This window comes from Perna viridis, chromosome 10 (assembly GCF_037379345.1).
Source record: "Perna viridis isolate PV_CMFRI_1.1 ecotype Kerala chromosome 10, ASM3737934v1, whole genome shotgun sequence".
Taxonomy (NCBI): domain Eukaryota; kingdom Metazoa; phylum Mollusca; class Bivalvia; order Mytilida; family Mytilidae; genus Perna; species Perna viridis.
Window position 1 is genome coordinate 231,569 of NC_142454.1, and position 25,124 is coordinate 256,692.

At 31.3% G+C, this 25,124-nt stretch overlaps 1 long non-coding RNA gene across 1 annotated transcript; it reads right to left on the bottom strand.

Moving 5' to 3' along the window:
- Positions 1 to 13,131: 13,131 nt before the first annotated feature.
- LOC148604038 (uncharacterized) lies at positions 13,132 to 22,316 on the bottom strand. The gene is made up of 5 exons (XR_015916121.1): positions 22,220 to 22,316; positions 21,388 to 21,473; positions 17,204 to 18,210; positions 15,757 to 16,211; positions 13,132 to 14,770 (listed from the first exon to the last, which is right to left on the bottom strand). It is a non-coding gene; the product is annotated as an uncharacterized LOC148604038 (long non-coding RNA).
- Between the last annotated feature and the right edge of the window lie 2,808 nt (positions 22,317 to 25,124).

A 25,124-nucleotide genomic window follows, 5' to 3' on the forward strand; every position in this document is an offset into this window, starting at 1 on the left:
AGGTTTGGGTACGTTTCCGTTATGGTAGGGTGTCTTTGACTAGTATTTCATTTTCTAGCCATATTACTAGTTATCCGTTGTCATTTTTACGAGGAATATAGATAAAACATAATACTCCTCTCCACCAAAAACACAATTTGTTCAAAAGTTAAATGAACCACATAGAATATACAAGCACCTGTTTATCGAACAATAAACAATGAACAATACATCGACATCTGTATTTATTGTTACTGATAATCATAAGTTTATTTCCTATTGAAGTCCCTTTCATTCTTTCAAACTGTCCTTAATAACTTCATTCCTAAAGGATATTCGACCCCTAATTCCACCCATAAAGAAAAAAGTCTTTTTTTTTTAAATTGCACTACATCAAATCTTGCATTAGTACCTAACGTTACTACTTTTATTACACTGCCCTCGTATACTAGTGGCAGATTATTTCTACTGCTGGCAGTTTTGATAGTTTTATTATTCTTCAATATGTTCCAAGCTAGCTTTCAGTTACTGCTATATGGTTAAGGTTGGATCGTTACGGTGTATCCATCTGCGCCATGAAAACTGATTTGATCAACGTATCAGTTTTTCTTTCCTCTATCCCGGGCTTGACTTTTTATCAGCAACTCGGCGGGTGTTTCTAGAAAAGCAGAGGACCTTACCCTTTCGGTGCACCTAGTCCATGCTCCCAGTTTTTAGTGGAATCCGAGTTGCTCATTTGCTTTTATTATTTTGTATGTATGATTTTAGTTACTTAATGTACTTTGTTGTGTATGTCTGTTTTCCATGTGTGGTCTTTGTACCTGGATTTCATTCTATTGATTACAAACTATGTATTTGTATCTGGGAGTACCATCGTTTGTACAACGATGTATAATGTTTTTAAGTCGGGATTTCAACTAAGTATGGGGAATAGAAGTATACAGTGTTGAAAAATCATAGGTTTTAATGCTATTATATTCAAATAACAGTCTTGAACTATTGAAAATAATAGTCTTGAAAATATGTTCACGTTAGATACTATAGCTCCTTTAATTTTTTTTTTTTTTTTTTTTTTTTTTTTTTTTTTTTTTTTTTTTTTTTTTTTTTTTTGTCACTTTTATCATATTTTTGTTTCGGAAGAAATCCTATTATCGGAAATTTTCTGTATGGAGAGGGAGAGGAGTAACTGACTTATGCCAGTTTATGAAATTTGAAAGAAGATTTTTACGTTTCCTCGAAAGACAATATATCGTTCTGTTTAACCGTCAGAGGATTTGAATTTGTTATTCATTATTGACCAGATTAAATTTTATTTTGTATCAAAAGTATTTGTTCTACACTCTCTGTTACAGTGTAAATCGACAATTGTTGATAGGAAACAGTAATCAAGAGAACCAAGGTTATAGTGGTAATCAAAAGAATGTAATCCAGAGACAAAGACCAGACATGGAAAACAGACACACACAACAAAGAACATAAAGTAACTAAAATCATACATACTGTTTTTTATGCCAGTGTTCGTGCAGGTTTCTATCAAAACTGTTGATCATTTTAATAAGGAGTAGGCATTGTCTATAGACGGAGATAGCATTTCTTTTTGATCAGTATAAATTTCACTTAGTCAGCAGAGATCGTTGACTATTCATATTTTTTAAAAATAAAATAATCATGAAAACATATGAATTAATATAATCAATATGTATATATATATATATTTGTTTTTAAACCGCATACGCGGAGACGACAGTAAAAGGGATGATATTAAATGCAACGTGACATTCTCATAAGGTAAGTATTGTTCTTACTTCCAATCCTTTTTCGCTTTTCAAGTTAGATTTTTAGTTGTTCATGAACTCGTTTTAGTTTTAAAATAATAACTGGAAACACCTTATCTTATTCTACATTCTCTCCGCGACATTTCACTTCCGGACGATAAAATGCTGCACGCATTTTACAGTAGAGCTCTCCACTCTTGCTGTGGCTTCACAGCATCTTCAAATGTGCTCGCTTTAAACTATTACATTGATTGAATAAACTGTATTTTTTTCTTTCAACTACATTCACTTTATTTCGTTTATCTTGTATTAAGATCATTTACAAGATGTTGTCATTTATTCTTTTCACTTACCTTAACTTCCGGGAACAAAATGAATTTTTCGGCAGGTTTTTATATCACAAGAGCTGTCGAAACCCATTGGATCACCAAATTCACGTTCCCTATGTATCGAGGGATTCCGATGTTTTGTTATTATTATTAATACTTTATTTATTCATTTTTTGACTCATTACTTTCTCATTTTGTTTATCTGTACACTATACACAAAGTCGGTTTACTGCATCTGTTATACTGATCTTTAAGTTGAACACATTAGTGGCTACTTCTGCATTTTATTAATAAAATGAAAATTCGTCAACCTATATTTGTCTGAACATTTGCCAATGATTCTGTATAAAACAAAATCGTGACTGTTTTACATGAATATGTAATCACACTTTGGCCTTAGCACAGAGATTATTCGGTTTTTTTATGTTTTTGTTTTGTTTTGTTTTTCCTTTTGTCTTAAATGTATTCGAAGTATGTATCACGCTTTATGCCCTCTAAAATAGATCTGTGTTAATATGTTTTGTTTTTATTTCATTTTTTATATGCATTATTAAATCTTGACTTCACAGTACACTCAATCATTGGTTATTTGCTTTATATTTAAATGTTTCACTTGCTCCCATGGAATTAAAGTTTACTTCCCGTGTTATGCTTTTATGAGTTCTAAATACACGTGAACGAACACATATAGACAAATATGTAGAATCAAAGGAAAAGGTGGTTCGGTGTATTTCTTTACACATCATAGAAAGTAGTTTATCAATATAATGTTGAATGTTTATAGAGTTACTTTTTTCGGTACTACCTGTGTCAATGCTTCAAATAAATTTTCCCAAATTAAACTGCTATTTCTTATTTGAAGTCATTTAAGATTGTCATGTTATTATTTCTCTTTTTGGGGGGTATTTTTTTATTTGTTTTTATGCATTTTAAGAACTCAATCGAACATATATGAAATAACAACGGGGTAATGCCCACACTATTGCCCAAGATATACGGCATTTCGTATATTTCCAAAAGTATACCCGGCCGATACCTTGATTTCCATGGGTTTACCTATTTTGTTGTGGGATGGGGGAGATAACTTTCTCTTTATTTTATGAAATATCATATGTTGTTGACTTGTCTGTGCTGGTAGCTCTCCAAAATACTTCATACCTATGAATAAATATCAACAATATTTTGTTACATTTTCGTGGTGTAAGTATATGCTGTAACTATGATACTTTAACCTAACTACCCCAATTATATCCTCATTGAAAAACAATAGTCATATTTGTTTCTAACCTAATATCGGTCGCCAAAAACAGGAGACACCTTCACAATTTGTTTTATTGAGCTATGTTCCATGAACTTATTTTTATTCTATGATGATAACTACTTTAGTTTGTTGGTATGCAATATTACTTTGTCTTCTTTGACTTTAAAATAGTGCTAAATATGTAAAATTGTTATGTATGTCTATTGTTTTTGTCTGCTTTTTATGTTGCATTTTCCTCTGCTGATAATTGTTAAGTCATGCTCGAGTCTTGTTCTTTATTCTTTCGTTCTATTTTCTTCTTTGCTAATAAAAATATACTTTTAATTTAAAGAGGAGAATTCAAAGAACAGTTGTTAGTGAATTGCATAATAAGCGCAAATAACATTACAATGTCAGAAACCTTGCAAAAAAATCAAAATTTCATTGTAAATTTATTAAAGCCTTGGAATTTTTTTGTCTAATAAACAAGATAAGAACCATGTTAGAATGTTATCGATGTTAAAACCGTATGATTGAAGGATATCAATGTCAATCAAATGTATAACAAAGATATAAAATAAAGAGAATTGTCTATATAATGTCATTTAATACTTCTGCTCGCCTTTCGATTTATATGACGCTCAAACTTTTTTTCGGGTGGGGGCAGCGCTTCAGCAAATAATTGCTCTCATTATCTTTGTCTTTTAAACATAAAGATCACAAAAAAAATGAAGACTGATATGGAAAATGCCATCATATATTGTGCGTATAAAGGTGATTTTACTACGAATTATGCACAGTTTTCATTTATGGTATGTTTTAGCATTACATTAGAATCATACATGTTTACAAAACTGTTCTACTTATCTTTATAAAGTTGACAATCTTCAACAACTTCTTTTTACTGAAAAGGAAATGCCGTAATTAAAATGCTGACAACTCAGTAGTAAAAAATCAGCAATACAATTAACAACATAAATGTTATATGTTTTGTTACGTTTTCGTGTCAAGTTTTCAGCACCTGCGTATGGAGCTCATACGTTATACCAGAGCTTGCCGTAAATACGCAGACTTTTTGTATCGACTCTTACAGTTAGGCTTCTGGAACAATATTATGTTGCTACAAGATTGAAGTCATCACTACAGATGTTTTATGATCGTTATGGTGTATGCATCAAGTTTCCTTTCCTCTTTCGACAAACCCAGACTTTTTATGAGCAACTCGGGTATTTCTAGAAAAGCAGAGGACTCTAGCCCTGCCGGTGCACCTGGTCCATGCTCCCAGTTTTTAGTGGAGTCCGAGTTGCTCATTTTCTTTTGATACTTTGTATGTATTATTTTAGTTACTTAATGTTCTTTGTTGTGTATGTCTATTTTCCATGTGTGGTCTTTGTCCCTGGATTACTTTCTTTTGATTATCGCTAGAGCCTTGGTCCTTTGATTACTCTTGTATATGCCATGATAAGACAGGAACGTTAAATCAGTCGAATAATTGCTTTATTCCAGTCCGGGACGCCGAGTCAGATTTATAATGTGCTAGCTCACAGGAAGGTATTTCAAACAGCTTGGACATATTTATGGATAAATAATCGGAGCTGTAAGGTCGTCAAACGTTTTCCTATATGCCGAATGCTTGGCTAAAACCAATGACTTCTACTTGTGATGTATTGGTCGGGATCAAACATATGATGCTTCACGCCAAAGGCAAGTATGCTACCATCATATTAAAAGTATTTACATTTAATGTAATCTTGGTTCCAGTTAAATGCGTAGTTTACAGTTCGTAGATACATTTTTGCATAAGTGAGCTTAAATAAATATATTAATGTCAATCTACTTCAAACATGACGTTTTCAATCTTATATTTACCTTTGAAATAATTTTCAGGATCTGCCTTTAACTGTTTATATCTGTTTTAATTATTACAGCTGCTTAAACAATTCAACTGATACTTTGAAAATAAATGATTTTTTTTCTTCTGCGCAAATGTAGATTCATGCTTGATCACGTTTCATACGTAAGAAAAAACAATCGGCATATCACTACACAAATTCACATTAGCACGAAAACATACCGGCACCACTTCCATAATGACAGAATAACTTAAACCACTTACAAAAAAAACACAAATTAAAAACACTGATAGCAAGCACTGATCATCGAAACACAATAATAACATATTAAATACATCCGTCTCTTTTAGAAAGGACTACGAATCGACAACGGATATTTCGCTTTGCATTTTCTGTCGTCTATTTCTTCTTTCATTGACAAGAATTACCATTTTACAAACATAAGAAATCATCTGTATCATTCATTGCATCTATTTTAAACATAGATTTAAAACAAATATTATTAAAACAAACCAAACAACAACAGTATATTGTTTGCAGATTTATTCACTGAAACAGAATGTAAATATTGTTACAGTATACCTTCTCTGTAATAGCATATTTGTAAATGCATCTGTTAAAATAACTGTAGGTGAGATTATATGTCCTGTAATATTCATTATGATTTACTAGAGAAACTTTTTTTTGTTGTTTGTTGGGGTTTAACGCCCGAGCAGCAATATTTCAGCTATATTCAGACTATGAACATGAAGTGGATGATAAAATGAACATGAAATGATGATGAAATGAAAAATGGGACGGGACACAAGGACAATGGGGTCGAGAAATTTTGATTTCCACTGGAAATAGGGAGAGGTAGGTAGGGCGGTCAATTTAGCCTCCTGTGGCGGAGGGCTATGGTTCCTACGACAAGTTTAGCGCTGCTGCAGGCCTATTCTTTTGACACCCGGACCCTCACGGGTCACTAGAGGAAGTAACAGTATAATAACTAGTAGAAATAAACAAAATCACGTACTTGCATAATATTATAATTGATTGAGTTTGAGAAAATGGTTTATAACTTGTAAAGTGAAAACATTAAACGAATTATCCCTCTGCTCTTGACTCAATTAAGACCGACCGTGCCGGGAAGAAAATATACAGATAGACATTACATAAAATATATATCAGTGCATTTGTTTGATTAAAAACACAAACATTATCAATTGTGTATGCTCTCTGTAGAGCAATGTGTCAATTTTGTTCAATATTTACCTGTTATGCGTTTTTCCAATAATGATCATAAAAATATTTGGTACTTTGTTGCATACATGTATTATGTGTTGCTGACAACGTTCCGAGGATTTGTTATTTATTATTTCAGACATTACCAAGTGCAAGTCAGTTTATCATGCTATTGTAAGAATTGTACACAAACTACGATAACAAACAACATACAGTGTAAGCTAAAGTTTACATTTACCGTCATAAGAGCATTCGCCTCCTTCTTTTCACGACCTCTATATAAGATTGCAAACCAGTGATTATTGCCTGTACATCTGTAACTTATTCAGGGTCACTGCAGCTAAAACTACCTCATACACTCTCTGACAAATAACACTATAAAATCAAACTAAATTAAAAATTAAACTGATAGAAAAATAACTATTAAGTTGGTTTTCTTAAACAGCAACAAAACTTGAAACTGTGAACATTCTCAATGCATAAATTATCTATGTATCTAATCATATAAACATTATACATTGTCACACCTATAACTTTTTAACTGTACCTACGTCAATAAGTTTTTCCGTTTTTCTTTCTTGCTCTTCTATGTATTTTTTTAAAAATATCTGAAATAAACATTTTCTTAAATAATCAACATTGACATGATGCTTTCATAAAAATATTCACGATAACTGTAAGATGTAGTCATCCATCTTGAAATAAACGAATTTATTTTATTTTATTTTTATTTTCGTTTGAGATTACAATAGCTTCTGAAACTTCTCTGTTTAAATTGATATCTATGCATTTTCATTCTTTTTTTTCTTTTTTTTGTATCAAATACATTAGCATTGCCTCCTCCACATATAATTGCTTGTATAAAATTGTTTTTTTTTTTTTGTTTATGCATTGTTCTCATAAGGTGGCAGTTTTACCAAGAGTAATCAAGGGAACCAAGGTTATAGCGGTAATCAAAAGAATGTAATCCAGGGACAAAAACCAGACATGGAAAACAGACATACACAAGTAAATGAGCGACTGGGACTCCACTAAAAACTGGGAGCATGGACCAGGTGCACCAGTATGGTAAGCGTCCTCTGCTTTTCTAGAAACACCCGCCGAGTTGCTCACGTTTGTCGTAAAGTTTGGTCAATAGTTTTCCTTTACCATCGATTTCTAAGTGTAGGTCAAGATATGAGGCTGACTTCACAGTGTCTGTAGTATCCTTTACCTCAAGTTCTTTTGGGTAGATGCGATGTATCAAATCCCCGAAATTAGGATTGTTTAAAGATAACACGTCATCTATATAACGGAAACTATAATCATAATAAAGATCAACTTCTGGATATAAGACTAATGGTACAATAACTAAAAATATAAACCTCTACAATTCCTTCCCCTTCAAGTATGACTGTCCTCAGTCATAAATTAAAAAGGTCAAAACAAAAATTAAATTATATGTCTAGCAAAACTATTATAACTTTACAAAACTATCTAAATTTCAAGAAGCATGTGAAAATTAACTTGAACTCGAGTCCGAGTTGCTCATTTACTTTTGTTACTTTGTATGTATGATTTTAGTTACTTTATGTTCTTTGTTGTGTATGTTTTCTATGTCTGGTCTTTGTCCCTGGACTACATTCTTTTGATTACCGCTATAACCTTGGTTCCCTTGATTACTCTTTAAGTAGTTTGCTATATTTAGAAATTAAGAAATTTGAATAATTTGTTTGAGCGCACCGTATATGTGAGTTTGGGAAATTTCCTGTTGTCAAAATAACTTTCATTCTGTAACAAGTATCTTCTGTATAATCGTAATAAACTGTAGATTAATGACAATTCCCTTTATTTTGTGCGTGCTCGGCCGCCATGGCATAAGCAAGCTGGTTTTAGGGACTCCATTTGTTTAAAGTTTGTTTTTTTCATATACATTTATAAGATTGAACTACAAATGGTTGATTGATTGATTGAAAACGGTTGAACATGAAAACATTGATCACCATTCTCGTTGTGTCATGTTAGAGGAAATTCTTGATACTCTGCTTTAGAAAATCGATGTGAAGGGATTATGATGTGACCTTTGTCCCTGGATTACAGTCCTTTGATTACCGCTATAACCTTGGTTCCCTTGATTGCTCTTTAAAGGGGGAATTAAAATCACAAAACAAAATCCAAATATATATATATTTTTTTTTTTTTTTTTTTTTTTGTTAATTTGTTAATTTGTTTGTTTTGCTTTTTTGTTAGTGTTACGGGATTGAAATTTATAACGGTCATGAATGTTTCGCTCTCTCAAACATCTTATAAATAAAGATATTCAATTTCTTTTTCACATTTGTAAACTCCATTTAACTACAAAATTGTAAATTGTGAACATGTCGTAAATAAGTGTTTATTTTCGATAATTATTCAACTGATACACACATGGCTACTGAGATACACTTCAAACACGACTACCCTACTTTTTTTTAGATATTTCATGAATGAAATACATGTATTCCTGAGCATGAAAAAAAACTTGGTCCATGTTATCTAGGGCATAAATAGGCCAAAAATGCCATTCGGCTTATTTTTCTAAAATTCAAGCCTAAGAACAATCAAAATGGGTCCAGCGCGTTAATTTACTATTACAGATTAAAGGAATTCAATGGCACTTCTATGAGAGATGCGTACTTCTAGCTGTTGAAGATAGCGATAAACAAACCTGTTTTTATTAATAGGCGTACTTATTTTGAACTCTATTGTTATCTTCTTTAACTGTAGTGTTAAGAAAAAAGAGCAACCTGACATTTAGCAAATAAATATAATTATGGCGTCTGTATTAAGGTGTATTGAAAGCGCTACTGACATTTTCAAAGCGATTGCTTACGATCAAGTTACCTACTATTCTATTTTCTCATGCACCGTTCCACTCTTTAGGTTAAAGTATTCTCGTCAACAACGCGTTTTAGGACATCAAATGTTTCATCAAAATCAATAATTAGATTTTATATTAATTAAAATTGAAAATATAAAAAGGGAAATTCAATAATAATTTCTAGTTTTTTTTATTTTTCATTCACCCAAAAGGACCCAGAGACAAAACATTTGAATTGATTTTAAGTAGTAGTCTTTATTTTTTTTTTAAATATCAGACAGTAGATTATTCATGCATGCCAAAACCCACCAAATTCAGTTTTATGTCTTAATCAGAAACATAGATCATATAACCAGTCTTAGTTCTTCATTTGGGGGTTGCGCCTTTGAGATAAAATTTATATAGACTGTACATGAAATTAACACTTGAAAAAGTTATGGTTCTTGATTTGGTTTGATTTGGTTGATTTAAGTGGGAGTTTAAAGAGTAGTTTTCTCAAAAGTATAGATCTAAATACAGAAAGGACTATTGTCACATAAAATATAGCAGACCAATAAAGCATCATCTGATCCATGGGTTTTTTCAGACCATGACTCATCTTACCTTAGGCAGAGTCTGAATTTTATATGGACTGATACTTAAATGCATAATTCATTTTTCAAAACATTATAAGTAGATTAAGCCAACTAGAAGAAAGGCAAAACCGTTATTTTTGCCGGATACTTGACTACAGCATGTTGATACTTTAAACAGTACAACCGGAATATTTTGTGAAAGCATTTAAAAAAAATGTTATATGTATAAATAACTTGCATTGATAACAAACTAAAACAAAAAAAATTTAATGTCTTACCTTAAAAATCGAATTGTAATTTCCAAAATCATATTTGCACTACACTCCAATATACACTGATTGAAAAGGCGAGACGTTTTTTTCAAGGAATCATTGCAATCTTGCTAACAATATAAGTGTTTGAAATTGAAGAATAGGAATATCTGTTAATATGACAAGATATTATTGAATACAGCCACTATCTTAAAAACTCCAAACGATACATGAACATGTAATATGGAACGTAAAACGTCTGTCTCCTTAGATACATTGACACTGACACAAGAACTAACAAGCATGTTTCCTGCAACAAATCTGCTTCCAATTTCATTAAAATGTTTTCAAATGTAACATTTCAGTCTTATTGATGATAAATTGTATTTTCTCGCGTTTCGAAAAGTATAGCGGGAAAATGATGTATTATCGGTATGTATATACTAGTATTCGGTGTTTCCTATATTTACTATTGCCCAATCAGGTTTGGGTACGTTTCCGTTATGGTAGGGTGTCTTTGACTAGTATTTCATTTTCTAGCCATATTACTAGTTATCCGTTGTCATTTTTACGAGGAATATAGATAAAACATAATACTCCTCTCCACCAAAAACACAATTTGTTCAAAAGTTAAATGAACCACATAGAATATACAAGCACCTGTTTATCGAACAATAAACAATGAACAATACATCGACATCTGTATTTATTGTTACTGATAATCATAAGTTTATTTCCTATTGAAGTCCCTTTCATTCTTTCAAACTGTCCTTAATAACTTCATTCCTAAAGGATATTCGACCCCTAATTCCACCCATAAAGAAAAAAGTCTTTTTTTTTAAATTGCACTACATCAAATCTTGCATTAGTACCTAACGTTACTACTTTTATTACACTGCCCTCGTATACTAGTGGCAGATTATTTCTACTGCTGGCAGTTTTGATAGTTTTATTATTCTTCAATATGTTCCAAGCTAGCTTTCAGTTACTGCTATATGGTTAAGGTTGGATCGTTACGGTGTATCCATCTGCGCCATGAAAACTGATTTGATCAACGTATCAGTTTTTCTTTCCTCTATCCCGGGCTTGACTTTTTATCAGCAACTCGGCGGGTGTTTCTAGAAAAGCAGAGGACCTTACCCTTTCGGTGCACCTAGTCCATGCTCCCAGTTTTTAGTGGAATCCGAGTTGCTCATTTGCTTTTATTATTTTGTATGTATGATTTTAGTTACTTAATGTACTTTGTTGTGTATGTCTGTTTTCCATGTGTGGTCTTTGTACCTGGATTTCATTCTATTGATTACAAACTATGTATTTGTATCTGGGAGTACCATCGTTTGTACAACGATGTATAATGTTTTTAAGTCGGGATTTCAACTAAGTATGGGGAATAGAAGTATACAGTGTTGAAAAATCATAGGTTTTAATGCTATTATATTCAAATAACAGTCTTGAACTATTGAAAATAATAGTCTTGAAAATATGTTCACGTTAGATACTATAGCTCTTTTAATTTTTTTTTTTTTTTTTTTTTTTTTTTTTTTTTTTTTTTTTGTCACTTTTATCATATTTTTGTTTCGGAAGAAATCCTATTATCGGAAATTTTCTGTATGGAGAGGGAGAGGAGTAACTGACTTATGCCAGTTTATGAAATTTGAAAGAAGATTTTTACGTTTCCTCGAAAGACAATATATCGTTCTGTTTAACCGTCAGAGGATTTGAATTTGTTATTCATTATTGACCAGATTAAATTTTATTTTGTATCAAAAGTATTTGTTCTACACTCTCTGTTACAGTGTAAATCGACAATTGTTGATAGGAAACAGTAATCAAGAGAACCAAGGTTATAGTGGTAATCAAAAGAATGTAATCCAGAGACAAAGACCAGACATGGAAAACAGACACACACAACAAAGAACATAAAGTAACTAAAATCATACATACTGTTTTTTATGCCAGTGTTCGTGCAGGTTTCTATCAAAACTGTTGATCATTTTAATAAGGAGTAGGCATTGTCTATAGACGGAGATAGCATTTCTTTTTGATCAGTATAAATTTCACTTAGTCAGCAGAGATCGTTGACTATTCATATTTTTTAAAAATAAAATAATCATGAAAACATATGAATTAATATAATCAATATGTATATATATATATATTTGTTTTTAAACCGCATACGCGGAGACGACAGTAAAAGGGATGATATTAAATGCAACGTGACATTCTCATAAGGTAAGTATTGTTCTTACTTCCAATCCTTTTTCGCTTTTCAAGTTAGATTTTTAGTTGTTCATGAACTCGTTTTAGTTTTAAAATAATAACTGGAAACACCTTATCTTATTCTACATTCTCTCCGCGACATTTCACTTCCGGACGATAAAATGCTGCACGCATTTTACAGTAGAGCTCTCCACTCTTGCTGTGGCTTCACAGCATCTTCAAATGTGCTCGCTTTAAACTATTACATTGATTGAATAAACTGTATTTTTTTCTTTCAACTACATTCACTTTATTTCGTTTATCTTGTATTAAGATCATTTACAAGATGTTGTCATTTATTCTTTTCACTTACCTTAACTTCCGGGAACAAAATGAATTTTTCGGCAGGTTTTTATATCACAAGAGCTGTCGAAACCCATTGGATCACCAAATTCACGTTCCCTATGTATCGAGGGATTCCGATGTTTTGTTATTATTATTAATACTTTATTTATTCATTTTTTGACTCATTACTTTCTCATTTTGTTTATCTGTACACTATACACAAAGTCGGTTTACTGCATCTGTTATACTGATCTTTAAGTTGAACACATTAGTGGCTACTTCTGCATTTTATTAATAAAATGAAAATTCGTCAACCTATATTTGTCTGAACATTTGCCAATGATTCTGTATAAAACAAAATCGTGACTGTTTTACATGAATATGTAATCACACTTTGGCCTTAGCACAGAGATTATTCGGTTTTTTTATGTTTTTGTTTTGTTTTGTTTTTCCTTTTGTCTTAAATGTATTCGAAGTATGTATCACGCTTTATGCCCTCTAAAATAGATCTGTGTTAATATATTTTGTTTTTATTTCATTTTTTATATGCATTATTAAATCTTGACTTCACAGTACACTCAATCATTGGTTATTTGGTAATATTTAAATGTTTCACTTGCTCCCATGGAATTAAAGTTTACTTCCCGTGTTTTGCTTTTATGAGTTCTAAATACACGTGAACGAACACATATAGACAAATATGTAGAATCAAAGGAAAAGGTGGTTCGGTGTCATTTGTATTTCTTTACACATCATAGAAAGTAGTTTATCAATATAATGTTGAATGTTTATAAAGTTACTTTTTTCGGTACTACCTGTGTCAATGCTTCAAATAAATTTTCCCAAATTATACTGCTATTTCTTATTTGAAGTCATTTAAGATTGTCATGTTATTATTTCTCTTTTTTGGGGGGTATTTTTTTTTATTTGTTTTTATGCATTTTAAGAACTCAATCGAACATATATGAAATAACTACGGGGTAATGCCCACACTATTGCCCAAGATATACGGTATTTGATATATTTCCAAAAGTATACCCGGCCGATACCTTGATTTCCATGGGTTTACCTATTTTGTTGTGGTATGGGGGAGATAAATTTCTCTTTATTTTATGAAATATCATATGTTGTTGACTTGTCTGTGCTGGTAGCTCTCCAAAATACTTCATACCTATGAATAAATATCAACAATATTTTGTTACATTTTCGTAGTGTAAGTATATGCTGTAACTATGATACTTTAACCTAACTACCCCAATTATATCCTCATTGAAAAACAATAGTCATATTTGTTTCTAACCTAATATCGGTCGCCAAAAACAGGAGACACCTTCACAATTTGTTTTATTGAGCTATGTTCCATGAATTTATTTTTATTCTATGATGATAACTACTTTAGTTTGTTGGTATGCAATATTACTTTGTCTTCTTTGACTTTAAAATAGTGCTAAATATGTAAAATTGTTATGTATGTCTATTGTTTTTGTCTGCTTTTTATGTTGCATTTTCCTCTGCTGATAATTGTTAAGTCATGCTCGAGTCTTGTTCTTTATTCTTTCGTTCTATTTTCTTCTTTGCTAATAAAAATATACTTTTAATTTAAAGAGGAGAATTCAAAGAACAGTTGTTAGTGAATTGCATAATAAGCGCAAATAACATTACAATGTCAGAAACCTTGCAAAAAAATCAAAATTTCATTGTAAATTTATTAAAGCCTTGGAATTTTTTTGTCTAATAAACAAGATATGAACCATGTTAGAATGTTATCGATGTTAAAACCGTATTATTGAAGGATATCAATGTCAATCAAATGTATAACAAAGATATAAAACAAAGAGAATTGTTGATATAATGTCATTGAATACTTCTGCTCGCCTTTCGATTTATATGACGCTCAAACTGTTTTTCGGGTTGAGGGGGGCAGCGCTTCAGCAAATAATTGCTCTCATTATCTTTGTCTTTTAAACATAAAGATCACAAAAAAATTGAAGACTGGTATGGAAAATGCCATCATATATTGTGCGTATAAAGGTGATTTTACTACGAATTATGCACAGTTTTCATTTATGGTACGTTTTAGCATTACATTAGAATCATACATGTTTACAAAACTGTTCTACTTATCTTTATAAAGTTGACAATCTTCAACAACTTCTTTTTACTGAAAAGGAAATGCCGTAATTAAAATGCTGACAACTCAGTAGTAAAAAATCAGCAATACAATTAACAACATAAATGTTATATGTTTTGTTACGTTTTCGTGTCAAGTTTTCAGCACCTGCGTATGGAGCTCATACGTTATACCAGAGCTTGCCGTAAATACGCAGACTTTTTGTATCGACTCTTACAGTTAGGCTTCTGGAACAATATTATGTTGCTACAAGATTGAAGTCATCACTACAGAAGTTTTATGATCGCTATCATGAACACGTGGATCGTTATGGTGTATGCATCAAGTTTCCTTTCTTCTTTCGACAAACCCAGACTTTTTATGAGCAACTCGGGTATTTCTAGAAAAGCAGAGGACTCTAGCCCTGCCGGTGCACCTGGTCCATGCTCCCAGTTTTAAGTGGAGTCCGAGTTGCTCATTTTCTTTTGTTACTTTGTATGTATTATTTTAGTTACTTAATGTTCTTTGTTGTGTATGTCTATTTTCCATGTGTGGTCTTTGTCCCTGGATTACTTTCTTTTGATTATCGCTAGAGCCTTGGTCCTTTGATTACTCTTGTATATGCCATGATAAGACAGGAACGTTAAATCAGTCGAATAATTGCTTTATTCCAGTCCGGGACGCCGAGTCAGATTTATAATGTGCTAGCTCACAGGAAGGTATTTCAAACAGCTTGGACATATTTATGGATAAATAATCGGAGCTGTAAGGTCGTCAAACTTTTTCCTATATGCCGAATGCTTGGCTAAAACCAATGACTTCTACTTGTGACGTATTGGTCGGGATCAAACATATGATGCTCCACGCCAAAGGCAAGTATGCTACCATCATATTAAAAGTATTTACATTTAATGTAATCTTGGTTCCAGTTAAATGCATAGTTTACAGTTCGTAGATACATTTTTGCATAAGTGAGTTTAAATAAATATATTAATATCAATCTACTTCAAACATGACGTTTTCAATCTTATATTTACCTTTGAAATAAATTTCAGGATCTTCCTTTAACTGTTTATATCTGTTTTAATTATTACAGCTGCTTAAATAATTCAACTGATACTTTGGAAATAAATGATTTTTTTTTCTTCTGCGTCAAATGTAGATTCATGCTTGATCACGTTTCATACGTAAGAAAAAACAATCGGCATATCACTACACAAATTCACATTAGCACGAAAACATACCGGCACCACTTCCATAATGACAGAATAACTTAAACCACTTACAAAAAAACACAAATTAAAAACACTGATAGCAAGCACTGATCATCGAAACACAATAATAACATATTAAATACATCCGTCTCTTTAAGAAAGAACTACGAATCGGCAACGGATATTTCGCTTTGCATTTTCTGTCGTCTATTTCTTCTTTCATTGACAAGAATTACCATTTTACAAACATAAGAAATCATCTGTATCATTCATTGCATCTATTTTAAAAATAAATTTAAAACAAATATTATTAAAACAAACCAAACAACAACAGTATATTGTTTGCAGATTTATTCACTGAAACAGAATGTAAATATTGTTACAGTATACCTTCTCTGTAATAGCATATTTGTAAATGCATCTGTTAAAATAACTGTAGGTGAGATTATATGTCCTGTAACATTCATTATGATTTATTAGAGAAACTTTTTTTGTTGTTTGTTGGGGTTTAACGCCCGAGCAGCAATATTTCAGCTATATTCAGACTATGAACACGAAGTGGATGATAAAATGAACATGAAATGATGATGAAATGAAAAATGGGACGGGACACAAGGACAATGGGGTCGAGAAATTTTGATTTCCACTGGAAATAGGGAGAGGTAGGTAGGGCGGTCAATTTAGCCTCCTGTGGCGGAGCGCTATGGTTCCTATGGATAAGTTTAGGGCTGCTGCAGGCCTATTCTTTTGACACCCGGACCCTCACGGGTCACTAGAGGAAGTAACAGTATAATAACTAGTAGAAATAAACAAAATCACGTACTTGCATAATATTATAATTGATTGAGTTTGAGAAAATGGTTTATAACTTGTAAAGTGAAAACATTAAACGAATTATCCCTCTGCTCTTGACTCAATTAAGACCGACCGTGCCGGGAAGAAAATATACAGATAGACATTACATAAAATATATATCAGTGCATTTGTTTGATTAAAAACACAAACATTATCAATTGTGTATGCTCTCTGTAGAGCAATGTGTCAATTTTGTTCAATATTTACCTGTTATGCGTTTTTCCAATAATGATCATAAAAATATTTGGTACTTTGTTGCATACATGTATTATGTGTTGCTGACAACGTTCCGAGGATTTGTTATTTATTATTTCAGACATTACCAAGTGCAAGTCAGTTTATCATGCTATTGTAAGAATTGTGCACAAACTACGATAACATACAACATACTGTGTAAGCTAAAGTTTACATTTACCGTCATAAGAGCATTCGCATCCTTCTTTTCACGACCTCTATATAAGATTGCAAACCAGTGATTATTGCCTGTACATCTGTAACTTATTCAGGGTCACTGCAGCTAAAACTACCTCATACACTCTCTGACAAATAACACTATAAAATCAAACTAAATTAAAAATTAAACTGATAGAAAAATAACTATTAAGTTGGTTTTCTTAAACAGCAACAAAACTTGAAACTGTGAACATTCTACAATGCATAAATTATCTATGTATCTAATCATATAAACATTATACATTGTCACACCTATAACTTTTTAACTGTACCTACGTCAATAAGTTTTTCCGTTTTTCTTTCTTGCTCTTCTATGTATTTTTTAAAAAATATCTGAAATAAACATTTTCTTAAATAATCAACATTGACATGATGCTTTCATAATAAAATTCACGATAACTGTAAGATGTAGTCATCCATCTTGAAATAAACGAATTTATTTTATTTTATTTTTATTTTCGTTTGAGGTTACAATAGCTTCTGAAACTTCTCTGTTTAAATTGATATCTATGCATTTTCATTCTTTTTTTTTCTTTTTTGTATAAAATACATTAGCATTGCCTCCTCCACATATAATTGCTTGTATAAAATTGTTTCTTCTGTTTAAGCATTGTTCTCATAAGGTGGCAGTTTTACCAAGAGTAATCAAGGGAACCAAGGTTATAGCGGTAATCAAAAGAATGTAATCCAGGGACAAAAACCAGACATGGAAAACAGACATACACAAGTAAATGAGCGACTGGGACTCCACTAAAAACTGGGAGCATGGACCAGGTGCACCGGTAGGGTAAGCGTCCTCTGCTTTTCTAGAAACACCCGCCGAGTTGCTCACGTTTGTCGTAAAGTTTGGTCAATAGTTTTCCTTTACCATCGATTTCTAAGTGTAGGTCAAGATATGAGGCTGACTTCACAGTGTCTGTAGTATCCTTTACCTCAAGTTCTTTTGGGTAGATGCGATGTATCAAATCCCTGAAATTAGGATTGTTTAAAGATAACACGTCATCTATATAGCGGAAACTATAATCATAATAAAGATCAACTTCTGGATATAAGACTAATTGTACAAGAACTAAAAATATAAACCTCTACTAGTCCTTCCCCTTCAAGTATGACTGTCCTCAGTCATAAATTAAAAAGGTCAAAACAAAAATTAAATTATATGTCTAGCAAAACTATTATAACCTTACAACACTATCTAAATTTCAAGAAGCATGTGAAAATTAACTTGAACTCGAGTCCGAGTTGCTCATTTACTTTTGTTACTTTGTATGTATGATTTTAGTTACTTTATGTTCTTTGTTGTGCATTTCTGTTTTCTATGTCTGGTCTTTGTCCCTGGACTACATTCTTTTGATTACCGCTATAACCTTGGTTCCCTTGATTACTCTTTAAGTAGTTTGCTATATTTAGAAATTAAGAAATTTGAATAATTTGTTTGAGCGCACCGTATATGTGAGTTTGGGAAATTTTCTGTTGTCAAAATAACTTTCATTCTGTAACAAGTATCTTCTGTATAATCGTAATAAACTGTAGATTAATGACAATTCCCTTTATTTTGTGCGTGTTCGGCCGCCATGGCATTAGCAAGCTGGTTTTAGGGACTCCATTTGTTTAAAGTTTGTTTTTTCATATACATTTATAAGATTGAACTAAAAATGGTTGATTGATTGATTGAAAACGGTTGAACATGAAAACATAGATCACCTTTCTCGTTGTGTCATGTTAGAGGAAATTCTTGATACTCTGCTTTAGAAAATCGATGTGAAGGAATTATGATGTGAGCATGGTAGTCAAAAATAACATGTAGGAACGACATGTTTGAAGATCGAGGTGATAAAATCATGTAGTTAATGGGTACAAGTATTTAATCTTCACCTCTATGGGCTTCTGTCTTAATTTGTGAAAAACATAAGTTTGAACCTTATGATAAACGTCTCAACAAATTGCCATTTAAATTTAACTTTTAGAAGTGAAAACCCGTTTATCAATATAGTTTATCAAAATTAAATAATAATCGACATCAATAGCTAAATGGGATATAACTTAAGTAAACGAAGAAACTTTCAACCAAAGTATGTAGCAGTTGTCTCCCCTTGAACTGTAAGTATATGTATTATTTAAAATGAAAACTGGATATTGTGTATTTTGGGGGTTGGGCTTTTGTTTGTTTGTTTGTTTGTTTTTATTATTATTATTTAAGTTTTTTTATAATGTCTGGGGAAAGATAATGTATCTATAGGTCTATAAATTTAATATAGCGTAGGACAAAGAGAAAAGAGACGCTTTATGGTAGACATATTTAACTACAAATTTTTTGGCTTTTATATTTGTAATACACTCGTTTGTCTACCCCGGACTTGACTTTTTATGAGCAACTCGGCGGGTTTTTTCTAGAAAAGCAGAGGACGCTTACCCTACCGATGCACCTAGTCCATGCTCCCAGTTTTTGGTGGAGTCCGAGTTGCTCATTTGCTTTTGTTACTCTGTGTGTATGATTTTAATTACTTTGTGTTCCTTGTTGTCTATGTCTGTTTTCCATGTCTGGTCTTTGCCCCTGGATTACATTCTTTTGATTACCGCTGTAACCTTGGTTCCCTCGATTACTCTTTCAATGTTTTTGATAACATTATACATTTTGGGTTAGGGTTATTTTGAAAATATACGATTGGTGTCATTTTATTTGAAATTAATTTATAACATTACTGATTTGACTAAACTTAGAAGATCTTAAAAAATTATTTTAACAGGATTTTTAAAATATTTAAAAAAAAATATGAAATTCTTTATTGTATTAACTCGGAGTTGCTTGCACAAAGGTTACTCATAAATCTGTCCACAAGTTATGTCGTCACCTCAATAGTCGCCGACATGCCTTGGTTAATCTAGAATGTCTAGGATTACCTTTGGTGTTCCTGATCGTTTTGTGTGTATTATTTTGGTTAGTTGTCATTTGTTACTTCTACAGCTTGGGAATGCAACTTTATTAAAAGGCTACTTTTCATTTTAAGAATTAATGTGCATTAATCAAATTTTGTACTTTATACTCAAAGAAAAAAATATATCTAATTTCATTCTGATTCTTTTTGGGGGGGTATTTACGTATATTTTTAAAGAATCATAATTATTTTTATTGAATATTATTTATACATTTATAATACATTTTGATTTTGTTTTTTTTTTTATTTTTTGTTTTTTTTTTATTTTTATTTTTTGTTTTTTTTTGGGGGGGGGTTGTTTTTTTTTGGTTTTTTTTTTTTTTTTTTTGTATTTTTATCAAAATGAATAATTCCTACTTGATAAGGATCAACAATTATGATACATACCCCAGACCTTTATATCCTTGAATTAACCTAATAACTCTCATTACCCCCTGTAATTTGCTTTAAAACAATTTACATAAACGATAAAACAATATTCTAACAGAAGTTACCTCAAATGCAATATACGATAGCAATATACCTTCACTTTCCATTTAAAGACGGTTTGAACTTTTTTTTATATAAATCGGTTTTTGTTGGGGTTTTTTTTTGTCATATTTGTTTAACTTTTTAAGTGTTATCTCCCCTTGATAGGTATTTAATAGTGATCATTTTTGTGCGGTTACAGAGCGTGGTTTTATTAATTAATATGGCAAAATTAATGCATTCTACTTCTTTTAAACATCCACTTAATTGTAACAACCCTTTGTAGATACTTCACAATTTTTTCATTTAATCTTAATACTCAGTACTATTGTCTTAATAACAAATAAAGATGCATTTGTCTTCCCCATTTAGCAATTAATATAGACAACCAAACAGATGTATTTCTATTAATTAATCGTAGAACATTTGGCATCATTTACTTTGCCTTGAATTCCCGTGTACTTTTTAGTTCATTTTAATAATTAGGGAATATGTCATGGCTTTTTTTCCCTGGTATTTCATCTACATAAAATCAAATTCGTTCTTAATGCATTAGACAACTATCTACATCTAAAGTTGTTAAAAGATTGATACTAAAAAAGTAAATCATAATAGAATAAAACTTTGAAAATGCAAACATCATTGTGATATAACCACTATTGATAAACAAATATTTAGTGACTAGTTATCCTTGAGTTTGATAATGATGTATACGATTGTCTTTATCTTTATTGATACGTACGTGATCTAGGAAAATAGAAGCTCATTTATTTGTCAGAGGTCTGGATTCTTCATGTCTTGTTGGGGATAACATTTGACGTGTGATTCCTGATGAAAAAAGTATCATTTCATTGGAATATTTATCTATATTTTTTCATTTTGTTTAATGTTTAAAGTTTTGTGTCATCAGCCGAAAAAAATACTGTCATACAGAGATAAAGAATATAACATGCCTACTGAAGGCGTTAAATAAATTTTGGTGGTCATTTACAATTTTGTCTGGATTAATCCAGATGTACCAATCTTAGATCGGTTGAAATGTATGAGCTTTAATTCCCCTTTCTCCTGTTGTCCTTTATAAGTTAATATGAACCCATCACCCAATCCAACCACAAAAACGTACTCTACACGCCCGAGTCTATCAAAATAGCCGTATTCTGGTAATGAAAACTGGATATCAATGATACGAGATGTGGACAACAGAACTAACAATATAACAATACAGAAACCTGTAATTATACCAAAAGATTTCTATGTTTATTATATTTTATTTTGTGACGAAATGAACCAGTGATTGTCTACTGTGCCTTTATGGCAATAAATAAATCTGACACATTGGAGCTTAAAGTACTTTATAATGTCAGATTGGTACTAATATTTGCGTCAATCAATCGAAAAAGAACCTGATGAAATGAGTTTGTTTGTTCCCATATATCAAATCAAACTTTTATATTTATCATCATTGTTGAATTTCATATTTTAAAATTGCATTGTGATAGAATTGAAATTCATCTTCTCTAGACCAAAAGATGTGAAAAAGACAATTGCCACATGATAAAACGATAACTACGTACATATATTATTGAAACGCTTATCTTTGTGGTTATTTGACTGTATTATGTCTAGGATAAATCAAACTTGTATTTCTGATCTTCCCATTGTCTTTTTTTCTAGAAAAAAATATGATGGTATTGCTATTTGTTGCTGTGGTGAAACGTTATGACTTTGCGCTGATTTATCACTATTTTCATCAAATCAAATATTAAATGAATAATTAAAGATTAAAATAAATTTAGTTATTGAGGAAAGTATCTATAAAACAAAACCTGAAATGAGTTCTAATATTTTTAAACTTTAAACAAAATAGAATAAGACCACAGTAAAAGAATGAAGAAATGTAAACTGCCATGAACTGTCAAACATCAATAGTGGTTGAAAATTAGCCGACAATATTTTCCAACCAACAAAGTTAAAGAAAACTGAAACCTAACTTTGTTGAATTTCACGAATGAATGGCAAATTGTCATCACACTGGTGAAAGTGTAATTTCAATTAAATGCCTCACTGAAATTGACTGATTTCAGTTTATCTACTCATCGTTCATTGTAAAACAGATAAATCGTAACTTACCGTTACAGAAATTACATTCGCTGTTGTATGTTTTTTATTTCTAAATGGCCCATTCAAATTGCAAAAACTCTTTTCATTGGTTGTTTTGGTTATATTATGGTGACGCCTATGTCACAATTGTACGAAGAAAGACTAAATTTAAGAAAACTTAGCTTAAATTGTTAATGAATGTGCACGTGTTTATGTTTATACTGATACATTTTGATAGCAAAATGATTGAGTTTGATGCTATTTCAGAATATCTCAATGGTTGTTCGGGAGCCAAACACATAAATGAATCCAAAAACGCCTACATTTAACACTTTTGAAAAGTTGTTTTATAGATTATTGAAAACCACTTGACAAGACAAATTAATATAAAAACAGTATATTTTGTATGTTTCACAGTATTTGGTTTGATGGTTTATGGTCAATTGAGAACGTGTATGTTCCTTGCAAAATAAAGATCGGTTAATTAGCCCTTAGGTTTTTGTGTGTGGGTGTTCAAATTTAATTAATTGGAAAAAGAAATACTAAAATAACCACAAAATAGACAGTGCACAATTAATCAAAAAAATATTTTTACGAAAATTATGACTAGTAGTTTTTTTTTATTATTTTTTATCTTTTTTTTTCGTATTTTTGTTCGGTTATTTTGTTTTAAGTTTTCATGGCAATGAATTTTTTAAACAAATATAAGTTCATATGTAATACAGGTTTTTAACAAAATATTATTCTGCCTCCCCAAATTATTATGTCAGTGTCAAAAATTTGGATCTACTCTTACATTGTCATTATGTTAAAATTATACTTCTTTATCAATAACTAGAAGAACACTTACCGGCACCATGATCGGGGTCTGGGCTGATATCAATAAGTCTTTGTTTGGCGTGCGCACATATATGACACTTTCGGAGACATTTCATTGGACAGCCAATCATTTTGCTCCTCCACGTATTCTAGTTACATTGTGTTGAAAATTTCTTTTAAGTCAAATAAACATTTATTGATAATATCTGAAACTCGTAAAGGCTTATGAATTACGTTAACACTAGCTACGTCTTATGTCATTTGTGACATTCACAACAAAATAGAAAGTAACATGGTCAAAACATATTTTAAGACTTAGAGAGAAAAAGAATTTTGTAATTAACATAAAATTCTACCTCTGACTTTATAACGGACACAAATCCTTTTAATGTCTTGTAAAATGAATGTTTGCTTATATGGTAACATGTAGGAAAACTTAACATTCTATATAACGGACGTTTGCTGTTTAAGCTTCGTAGTGTGACATATGCTATTTCCTTCAATATTGATACATACATTGATATCTATAATATGTTTGAAAATGTAAATATTATAAGGAGGCGTGAGTGAAATATTGCTTTTTATAGATCTTTAATAATTTTATTTCTATTGTCTCTTGAATTTGTTAATGTTTAAATAGAGAACAACCTCATTTTGACATTTCTCGACGTATCTTGACGTAGACATAAGGGGACCGATTCTTATTCAATAATAATATCATGACGAAACAGGTGTTTGGCAAATTGAACTACATGACTTATGCAATAACTTTACCTCTTCATTTATTTGACTTTACTAATACTATTGACCTTCTTCACAAAACGGTTTAATGTACAGAATTTGGTCGATTTATCAATAGGTCGGATTATGCTTCAGTACGTTCTCATACGTGCTTGCAAACAGTACCAGGTTTACTGTTCTTGATTGAATGACTGTATGTGTTTTCTTGTATATTTTATGACGATATTTGCTAAGCATATCAGTAAAATATAATGTAAGAGTAGTTTGAGTTGAATAATACTAAGTTATGCACACTAAAATAATTATTTTTGTTATATTTGCACAAAATCATCATTTTCTAACCTCTGCCAAGTCACCTTTTCAATCTTTTATATAATATATAGTTTCTAATATATTTGCATCCGTTTGTGTGAGACCCGACGGGGTAGGCAAAGACGTTAGTATGTTTGCTTGCTTTTTGTGAAAGAAAGGTGCTTCTTAAAAGCGGAAAATCAGTCTAAGTCTTATAGCGTTAAGTTTTCAATAACGGGAAACAACATAGACTACAATACTAACTATTACTTGTAGACAAATAAAAGAAATAAATTCAGCAGTCAAGCTAAGAAATGTGCAAAGGGCAACGCTACATGTGTTTTATCTTTGCAATCTGTTCAATTTGGTCAAAAAAAAACAAATCGTTCATCTTGGTGCACTTTTGGCGGGAAACTTTTCCCATACATTTTTCTTTTATAACCAGATGAATTATATTTCCCATGACCGTAGTAAATTGCATACAGACCTACAGCATCAGTCTTTCGTTTCTTCTCTTACTAATCGCTG